Source organism: Eulemur rufifrons, chromosome 8 (genome assembly GCF_041146395.1).
Source record: "Eulemur rufifrons isolate Redbay chromosome 8, OSU_ERuf_1, whole genome shotgun sequence".
Lineage (NCBI taxonomy): Eukaryota > Metazoa > Chordata > Mammalia > Primates > Lemuridae > Eulemur > Eulemur rufifrons.
The window spans coordinates 67,716,399-67,726,585 of NC_090990.1; positions in this window are offsets into that span (position 1 = coordinate 67,716,399).

Below are 10,187 nucleotides of genomic sequence, written 5' to 3' on the forward strand. Positions count from 1 at the left end.
CTAAGGGAGAAAAAAAGTTATTGCTACCTCATGCTGTATTCCAAAGTCAATTTCAGACACATTAATGGGCTATAAAAATACTAAATTCTGTGAAGATTTAGAAGTAAATATATATATAAATTTATCTTCTTTAGAGGTGAGGAAGATCTTTTTATGAATAAAAGTAAAGGATAAAACCAAAAAGATTATTTATATTTATTAAGTTGTTTATCAAATATTTATGGGACAGCAGTAGATTCCAGATGCTGCTAAGAACTGAGGATGAAACCATCAGACTCCCGCTGGCTCTCAAAGACACACAGTCTCTCGGAAAGACCTTGAAGTACCATTTAAAATTTTCAAGTGGTAAAATAAAGAAACAAAAATCATACACAATATAAACAAATGAAGAGACAAATGTCAAACTGGGGGAAATATTTGTAGTGCATGGCAGACAATATTGAAATAATTTCAAACTTATAAAAGTTGCAAAACATAGTGGGAAGAATTTCCACATGCCCTTCCCGCTATGCTCAACAAATGTTAACATGTTACCATGTTGACTTTATCATATTCTCCCTTTCTCTGTCTCCCCCAATTGTTTGAGAGTAAATTCCAGACATTGTACCAATTTACCCCTTCAGCACACCCTTTCTGTGTGTATTTCCTAAAAACAAGTTTATTCTCTTCCATAGCCACAGTTCAATTATCAAAAGCATGAAATTAATAGTGATAATGTACTATTCTTTAATCTATAGACCTATTTAAGTTTCACCAATTATCTCTGTATGTCATAGTAAACCTTTTTGTTTTTTCCTGCTTCAGGATCACGTCTTATATTCAGTTGCATTTAGTCTCCTTTAATCTGGAACAGTTCCTGAGTTAAGGTTACCAAATCATCACTATTTGCCCAACTTTCCTGCTTTTTGTGCTAAATCCCATGTCCTGAGAACCCCACTCAGAACAGTTGGTCACGTCATGACCTTGACCATTTTGAAAGAGTTCAGATTACCATTATTATTATTATTTTGTAGAATGTCAAGGTGAAGATTTCTTATAAATCAATAAGAAAAATGTTGACTATAGAATTGCAAACAATGGGCAAAAGAAAACTGAAATTTACATAGGAAGAAATAAAACTGGTCCAAAATATAGAAAACTATGTAACCAATTCAATTCAAGAAATGCACTTTAACATAGTGAGCTCCCAAAGTAAATGATAAAGAGTTTTAAAAATTATAACATCTAACGTTGGTGAGGGCAGAGTGAAGCAGGTACTCATAAATAGGTACATCTAGAGAGAAATTTGCCAATAAGGAGTAAGAGCTTTCAAAATGTTATATGTTTTCATCAGTGATTTTGGTTCTAGAAATACATCTTAAGAAAATAATAATCAGATCTGCCTATGAAGACACATATATAAGGATGATCATCACAGTATTATTGTACTTCTAAATATACAAATCATAGTACATTCAGATACTGTAATGTTATATGACTATGAAATAATAATATTTTGAAGAATATTTCCTAACATGGAAAAATTCTTAAAATATTTAATGGCAAAAAAAAGGTAAGAAGCTATCTACAATTTATATGGGTGCACATAGTGTATGTCATGTATCCTAGAATAAAGACTGAAGGGAAATATACCAAAATATAGTAGCATAAAAATAATTTCTGAATGGTGAAATTAATGATATTGATTTAAATTTTATACTTCATTCTTTTTTATTTTGCCATTTTTATTTTTTACACTAAAAGATATGATTTACATAAATCAGAAAAGGAAATAATAAGTTTCAAGACTGAAGTAAATAGTTGGATTTGGGCCCCTGAGGAGTATGGGTGGTTTGGCATAACTAACGTGGAGAATATTCTAGGGAAGAAGCAAAAAGACATTATTAAGTGGATTAAAATGTGTTTGTGTAGCTAGAGAAAAGCAGATCTGTAAACTGACCTGGACTCTAGGACAACCACGTAGGTAGGTAAATACATACACACTTGTATAGTCATGACAGGGAGAAAACTCTACATTTTAAAAATTTGTGTTCACAAATCTTCCTATGAATTTTTTCTCCATTATGTGTTAAAGCAAGCTGGAGCCCTCTACTGGAATAGTTTTCTAGGAAAGGTAAAATTTATATTTGAAATTATAAAATGACAGATTTACATGCCTCCATCCAGAGATGGAGTTTTTCATATTTTACAGTATTAGACTCATATTCAAAGTAGTAGACTACTTTTCTACTAACTGGATACTAAGTTTTTCAATGTCATCTAGCATAAGGGAAGAGTTATTCTTATACTAATAAAAGAATAGGCTGAATGGAAGTGGGCTACAGAGAACCTACAGTTAGGTGAAATAGTTACACAGCAATTGGCAGATGTTTGCTTGGGTATTGATGGAATCTTATTTATAAGGTAACTGAAGAATGAGTAGGCTGAGGTAAGAATATAGTAAGAAAAAAGTCAAGATTTTTAATTTCAAATGTAAGGAAAGATGAAATATAGTCTTTTCCTTTAGAAAGTATTTCAATAATAATTGCCATTTGGAATTATTAAAGGACCAAATAAAACGTCTTCTTTCTCTCACATTTCATTGTACATTTGGTTCTTTTCTAAAAAGTTTTGTTTTCCCCATTTGTGATTAGCACTACAATTTTCCAAAAGCTGATGTCAAGTATTTTAGCATATTTTGCATGAATACTCAGAAAAAATGCTGTTAACTTTAACAGAGAACTTAATTTATAGAAATCAGTAATACAATAACATTATCAAAAGTCACTTCAGAACTGATTGTGGGTAGTTATCTGCCTGTGGTGACATATAAAAACTCTAATTCAAACCCATGATCCTCTATCCACCTTAAGTTAAAATTCCTCCCACCTTACTAATTGCATTAGAAAATTCAGTATGGAACATTTCTATTTTCTCTTTTCCAATATTTTCAAAGTGAATAAAGACCACACACTTTTCAAAAAAGGAAAACAGACTAATGGTAAGAATATTTTCTGAAGTGTAGAAGTGGAAGAAACTTTTCCATATTTTGGAATAAGATTCTTTCAACAATAATGGCAATATTATGAAAGATCATAAAAAGATCTGTTTTCCACGGAAGAGGAAGAAAAGTTAATTTGCACCAGGCCAGTCTCTGAAATTAATAGGGAGGCAATGAATGGCTACAATCGTACCTCACATGATTGCAAGTCTTGGCATAAACGAGAAAGGGGATATCCATTTCTGCCAAAGTAAAATTTCAATATAATCCATATTAAAATCTGATTAGTCCCCATAAGAAGATCAAAACACGATATGAATATTTTAGCATATGTAGAGTTCAAGCAAACATATTCAAAATTATGATGATGTCAAGATTGTTTGAATTCTGCACAGGGGAGATCTAAGGATGAGTGTGGTGTTTGTTTTCAGGTAATCTGATTGCTGAAGAGAATTTGAGGAACAAAATGAAGCTGGGAAGACAAGGAGAGAATTTGATGTTAGGAAACACTTCGTGTAATGGGCATAGTTCTAAGTGCTTTACCTTATTTTATATAATCTTCTCAACCACCCAACGAGGAAACACTATTATATTCATTTTATAAGTAAGAAAAGTGAGGCTCTAACAGGTTAATTTACTTTTCCAAAGTCAAAGCAAATAAATTGTAGAGCTGAAACCCTGGCTCAGATCCATCAAATTCTAAAATTCATGCTCTTTGGAATCCAATGGTTCTCAAACTTTAGTGTGTATGTAAGTCACATGAGTTGAATTTTACAATTACAGATTCCTGAGTCTAATCCCTAGAGATACATTCTGATTGAGGATATCTGAGGTGGTCCTCAGGAATCTGCATTTTTAACAAAATACTGCAGGTAATTTTGATGCAGATAGAGCAGTGATCATATGTTAACATGCTAAGCCATTCTTGATTTAGTTACCAATACAATACTTACTGACTGCATGTGAAATCTCTTAATGAATCATACTTTTATTCATGTATACCTGGGAAGAATAGTTCTGACTTAATTGAAATTTCATGCTTAAATGTTTATTTAATGAGTGAATGAATAACAAATAAGAAATTGCATGCCTACTATACAACAGGTAATGTTCTAAGACCAGGCTTTATGAAAATATATGGCATAATATAAATATTACTCTTAAGGAGTTTATAACCTGATAGGGACAGAATTTAGTAAGAAAAACCAACTAGTATAGATGATAGAAAAACATAAGAATAACCAACTGATGATATAGGGCAATTGGGGCACAAAGGAATAGCGCACAACTCTATTGCAGGTGAATGGGACTTTCAAAGCTCAGGCCTTTAAGAATGAGTAGTATTTTAGGCTGGGTGCGGGGTTGTGGGTGGCTCACGCCTATACTCCTAGCACTCTGGGAGGCCAAGGTGGGAGGATCGCTTGAGGTCAGGAGTTCTGGACCAGCCTGAGCAAGAGTGAGTTCCCATCTCTACTAAAAATAGAAAAATTAGCCAGGTATGGTGGCTGCACCTTTAATTCCAGCTACTCGGGAGGCTGAGGTAAGAGAATTGCTTGAGCCCAGGAACTGGAGGTTGCTGTGAGCTAGGCTGACACCATGGCACTCTAGTCCAGGTGACAGAGCAAAACTCCATTTCAAAAAAAAAGAATGAGTAATATTTGTCAAGCCAATCTGGGGACAAGTGGCAGTGTGGGCAATAGCATAGAGGTGTGAAAGGCCCTGACCCTGTTACTGGGGACCTGTAGTTGGAATAGCTACAGTATAGAGATGAGGCTGGAACGATCATAGAGAGTCTTTCAGAAATCTGGACTTAGCCTAATTTTCTTCTCTATTAGACCAGAGCAATTTGAAGGATTCTTTTATATTAGTGCAAATGGCTATGATGCCTTGGAAATCGATGAAACATTTGAAAGAAGTATGCTTAAATTTTACTCAGTTTAAAATATGGGTCCTGGAAGTTAAAATTTTTTTTGTGTGTTTGGAACATGAGGCAACTTAGTTTGAGACATAGACTTTGTTAAAGTAACAAGGGATGCTTACTCTGGTTGCAATAATAAGGAGGGGAGCCATGGCTATGCCTATTCCTTTTTTTTTTTTTTTTTGAGACAGAGTCTTGCTCTGTTGCCCAGGCTAGGGTGCAGTGGTCTCATCATAGCTCACTGCAACCTCAAACTCCTGGGCTCAAACGATTCTCCTGCCTCAGCTTCCCGAGTAGCTGGAACTACAAGAATACACCACCATGTACAGCTAATTTTTGTATTTTTTATAGAGACAGAGTCTTGCTTTTGCTCAAGCTGGTTTTGAACTTCTGACCTCAAGCAATCGTTCCACCTTGACCTCCCAGAGTGCTAGGATCACAGGCGTGAACCACTGAGCCCAGCCTCTATACCTGTTCTTTAACGAGGGACTTTAAGATGACAAAAAGATCCATGAAAAATGACTTAATATTCACTTTGGGAAGAGAACTACATACATTTTGTCACATAGTTAACCAAGACATGTTTATACACAACAGATAACAAACGAAAAAATCTCTCAATCCTTCCTCACTAGGGAAACTGATGAAAACCCTTGGCTTGGTTGTCGAGGGAATTTTTTCAGTTCTGATCTTATCTGGATTTCCTTTTATTACTCAAACTTTGTTGATCTTTGCTGCTACTGTTTCCCTCCCGTTTGTTTATGTTAGGATATTTCTTCTTTTGTTGTGGGCCTTTATTCTCTGTCTCTTATAAATTTACTCAAATGTATATCTAAAACAGTTGGCGGAATGATCTTTCTTTCTTGGAAGATCTTCCTGGATCTAGTGAGCTCCATAATGTGTTCTTCCATGTGTATCCCCAGGGTCTTCGTGGTGCTGTGGGCCATGTCCTGCTGGATTCTGAGTTTTTGTAGGAAGTGTAACATATTGACAGGGACTAGACATAAAAACCAGTAGTTCCCTTAGACAGAAACAGACACTCTACATATTTTGCATAATGCTAAGAGTCCACCATTCCAGTCCCACCAGTCATATTCCCTTTGAGCAGAATCTCAAGCTTATGCAGTTCAATCATTACACACCTGCTGTAGCCTAGCTAGCCTCTTCAAACAAAAAAAAAAAAAAAAAAAAGGAACTAAGATGAACCCATTGTCTATTAATTACATATCTCTGCCATCCCAATTACCTCTTTATTTTTCCTGTCTTACAGTTCTAGCCCTTTAGAATAGATTCCATATTGCTCATTTGTGAAGTGAACTAAATGGAGGTACTAAATGGTTTGTAGTCAACTCACTTTTCTCTGGCAGGGGGCCTTAATCAGTTTTAAGGTCAGAACCAAGAGCCTAGAATAATCTGAGTCCAAACATGAACCATGATAAAATAAAAGGGAAACATACGTATGGTAGATTCACCCAGTAGCTACTCTGATATTTTATTTTGGTCTTCCCTCCAAACAAATGTGATTGTTTGTGTCTGTTTAAAATTTTTAAAAAATTAAAGTATGGCCAAGGGGATGTTTGTTATAATGGGCCTCATGCCTATATAGTGAAGTGTTACAGTGGCACCATTCATACCACTCAGGTTCACAATCTGTCAGCATTTCCATTTTAAACCCCTTTTGAATGAATTCCAAAAGCTACAGCATTACCAGAGAGCCCATTAATTTTGAAATGTATATTCTGGTATTTCAGAATTTGCCTTTGAAACTTTAGAGATTTCTCCCCTGACTCCCTCTTCCCATTAAAAAATAATTGTTACAAACAGTCCTCCTGATAACAGATGTTATAGCATGTTGGAGACAGGAGAGAGACTGATTGGGGGAGAACTCTATATAGAGATATAAATTTTTCTAAACTTTTTAGTATATCTCCACCCAAATGATTTTATAGCACTATTATTATTTATAGAGCGATTTATGGGAATATTAGGTATTTCACTAGTTTCTACCCAGATTTATTTTTCCTAAATCTCCTCTGGAAATTTCTGTCATTTTTCATAGGACAAAATTCTATTCTAAAAGTTCCTTTAAAAATTTTAATATTACACTTTTTAATTAGAATGCAATGTTGTTATAGATGTGCATAAATAAATAATTTTCAAATAATAGTTTGAAGATATGCTACCAGATAACTGAACTGCTTAGAATCATAATAACACACTGAATGGCATCGCCTAATGTTAAAAATAATTATCAAGAAATGTATCATTGAAAGAGAGTTCATCATGTGTATGTAAAATTTAAAGCAGAAAGAAACAATATCATATAAGAAATATTACATTATCAGTACCTTTGACACCTCTGTGTGCTCCTCCTTCCCCTCTCTCACACCTCATCGCAAGTCACAACTTCTAACATTTAAAAAAATATTTAAAACAAAGTTTATCAGCTATAAGGAATGATGAAGATACGACATCTCTATGGTTCTCCTGGAGAGAGTTGGAACCCATTATATTAAGTGAAGTATCCCAAGAATGGAAAAACAAGCATCACATGTACTCACCAGAAAATTGGTTTCCCTGATGATCACCTAAATACAAATCTGGAAACGACACCAATTGGACATCAGACTGAGGTGGGGGGTGGGGGAGGGGATGGGGGTATGCCTACACAATGAGTGCATTGCGCACCGTTTGGGGAGTGGTAACACTTGAAGGTGCTGACTCGGGAAAGGGGGGGTGGGGGAAAAAAAATATGAAACTGTTGTTTTTAACTTGCACTGTTCACTTAATAATTTATCATGAATATTTCCCATATTATTTCATATCATTGTACAAGAAATAATGTATACATTATGAGGACATACTGTATCTAACAAGATATACTGTTAGACTCTTTGATTCTGTAAAATTAAATTGAAAAAAAAAGATAATTTCATTACTGTAAAGTGAATTTGTAATTAAATTTTGATTATATTGGCCCAAAAAAAAAAAATAAAAAAATAAAACAAAGTTTAACCTGAAAGAATTTTGTTTTTCAGTACATGAAGAATTAATGTTTACTTAAAGGCTCTTGTAAAAGAGTATAGCAGGGACTGTGATCTTTCTTTCCCCACTGAAAATAAATCCTTTGGGTTTTAGCTTCAAACACTTCTGAATTTGTCTGATCAATCTGTCCATGACTCCTTCTCTAAGGATCATCTAGATCTTTGCCTGAAAAGAGCTCTCCCATTTCTGATCTCTCTGTGCCAACTCAATCTGTCTGCCACAGTTGTTTCTCGGCAGAACTGAAAATAAGAAAAGTGTATGATTAATAGTAGGACTCAATATAACTACACTTACCAGGAACTATTGGCTTTCATCCAATGAGAAAATGAATCCAAACAATTATATTTGACCCTCTTGTACTCTAAAATAAGATTTCCGACTTAGGCACACTTTTATTTATTCAAAGATCTCAAAGGTTTTAGATTGGCAAGAATTCCAAGGTGAAATTTCCTAAATTCACCATTTGAATTGCACCTTCTAAAATTATTTTTCCTGACATATGATTCTTAGTCTTTAACATTTACTATGATATAGTACTTCTCCTGTCTTTGTTCAAGCAAAAACTGAAGTTTATACTAACCATATGAACGAATCATGTAGAGATATTTCCCTTCCTCTTGTTTTATTTAGTGTTTGTGCCCTCATTATTAAATCAAGATTCTTTTCCTGTGAACCTGCTATGTATGTGTGTGTGTGCAGAGACTCACAATTCAAAACCAATTTCTTTCTCCTTCATTGCTGCTCTTTATTTCAAGTCTATCTTTTTAGCTCATATTTCCATATTTTAATTTAAGAAGTAAATTGAAAGGTATTAGTTGGTTAATATACAAATTACTTCTCTCTTCAGAGGAAATTTTAGTAATGTTTGAAGGATCTATTATATAATGCCTCTTTAAATTAATGGAATTAAATTATTAATGGAATAATTTGTGTTAATATTGACTAAAACTAAAAGAAATACAAGACCACCTTGGTGTTTGAACTGTCTCAAAATTAGGGACTTAAGATGGTAGCTGCTCACTGTAATTACCTATCCTTTTCTTCTCAAAGGGTGTTTTGGCTTTTTAAAATTTTCCCGCTCTCAAAACCACAGTATGTGATGTGTAAAACAAAATATTTGTAGCCTAGGGCCAAAACAATATATTTTGGATTATATACTCAAGGGGAAAGTATTTAGAATTCCATTAGTGCCAGCACAAAAGTAGCGAGCATTACTTTGGTTAAAGAATACTAAGTGTGGATAGAAAACATTTAGGAAATACAAGAAATGGAAAGAATTAGAGTATGTCTTCAAGGGTAACCAGACTAATTCTAGGAGAGATGGATGTTCTTCCTAAAAATCTTTGGTTTAGACTTTGGTTTGAATAAAATGTAAGAGAAACATCTCAGGAGAACAGTAGCTAAGATGAATTTTTTCCCTGATTAGCATTTTATAAAAGAAGACATGAAAGGAAAGATTTTTAGGCTAATGTATCAAATTGCATAAAAAATTATTTCCATTATTTGAATGTTATTATGAATGAATATCTGCTTTGTGTAGAATGCTTCTTTTAAATGCATTATGATATTAAGTACATTTATGCAAATAATGGGTGAAGATTTTAATATTATATAAATATCATCTTTTTTATGTGATACTTCTGAAAGATTCTGCTAACTCCCTTACCTTTGGCTTAAGATATCAGTGAAATCATATGGACTTTTTAGGAAATCTGTAGTAATATATAAAATCCCCCTCATACTCTGGATGAGAATCAATGCTCCTTTCAGGTACCTACATTTCTATAAGTAAGTATTAATATATAACATACAGTTGAAAAAGTCCATGCACATTTATATTTGATATAGTAGAGTGGACTTAGCCCAATATGGAATCAAATCCCAGCTTTGCCACTTAGAAGCTATTGGACCTCAGGTATATTATTTAACCTCTCTCAACTTCAGTTTCCCTGTTTGCAAAATGAGGATAATAGGGGTACTGTAAAGATTATGTGAAATAATCCATGTAAGATGCCAAAATGTCACTGGCATATAGCACATGCTCAGTAAATGTTACTGTATCCTAGCTATCCTTTGAGATCTGCAGTCTAAGTAATTTGAATCCTAATTTTACAAATGATGAAACAGACTTAAAGACATAGTCACAGAGCTAATGAATAGCAGCCACATTAGAAATATAGATCTTTCTGATGATAATGATAATAATAATAATAACAGTAGTAACATTATGTTTACTATCATTAG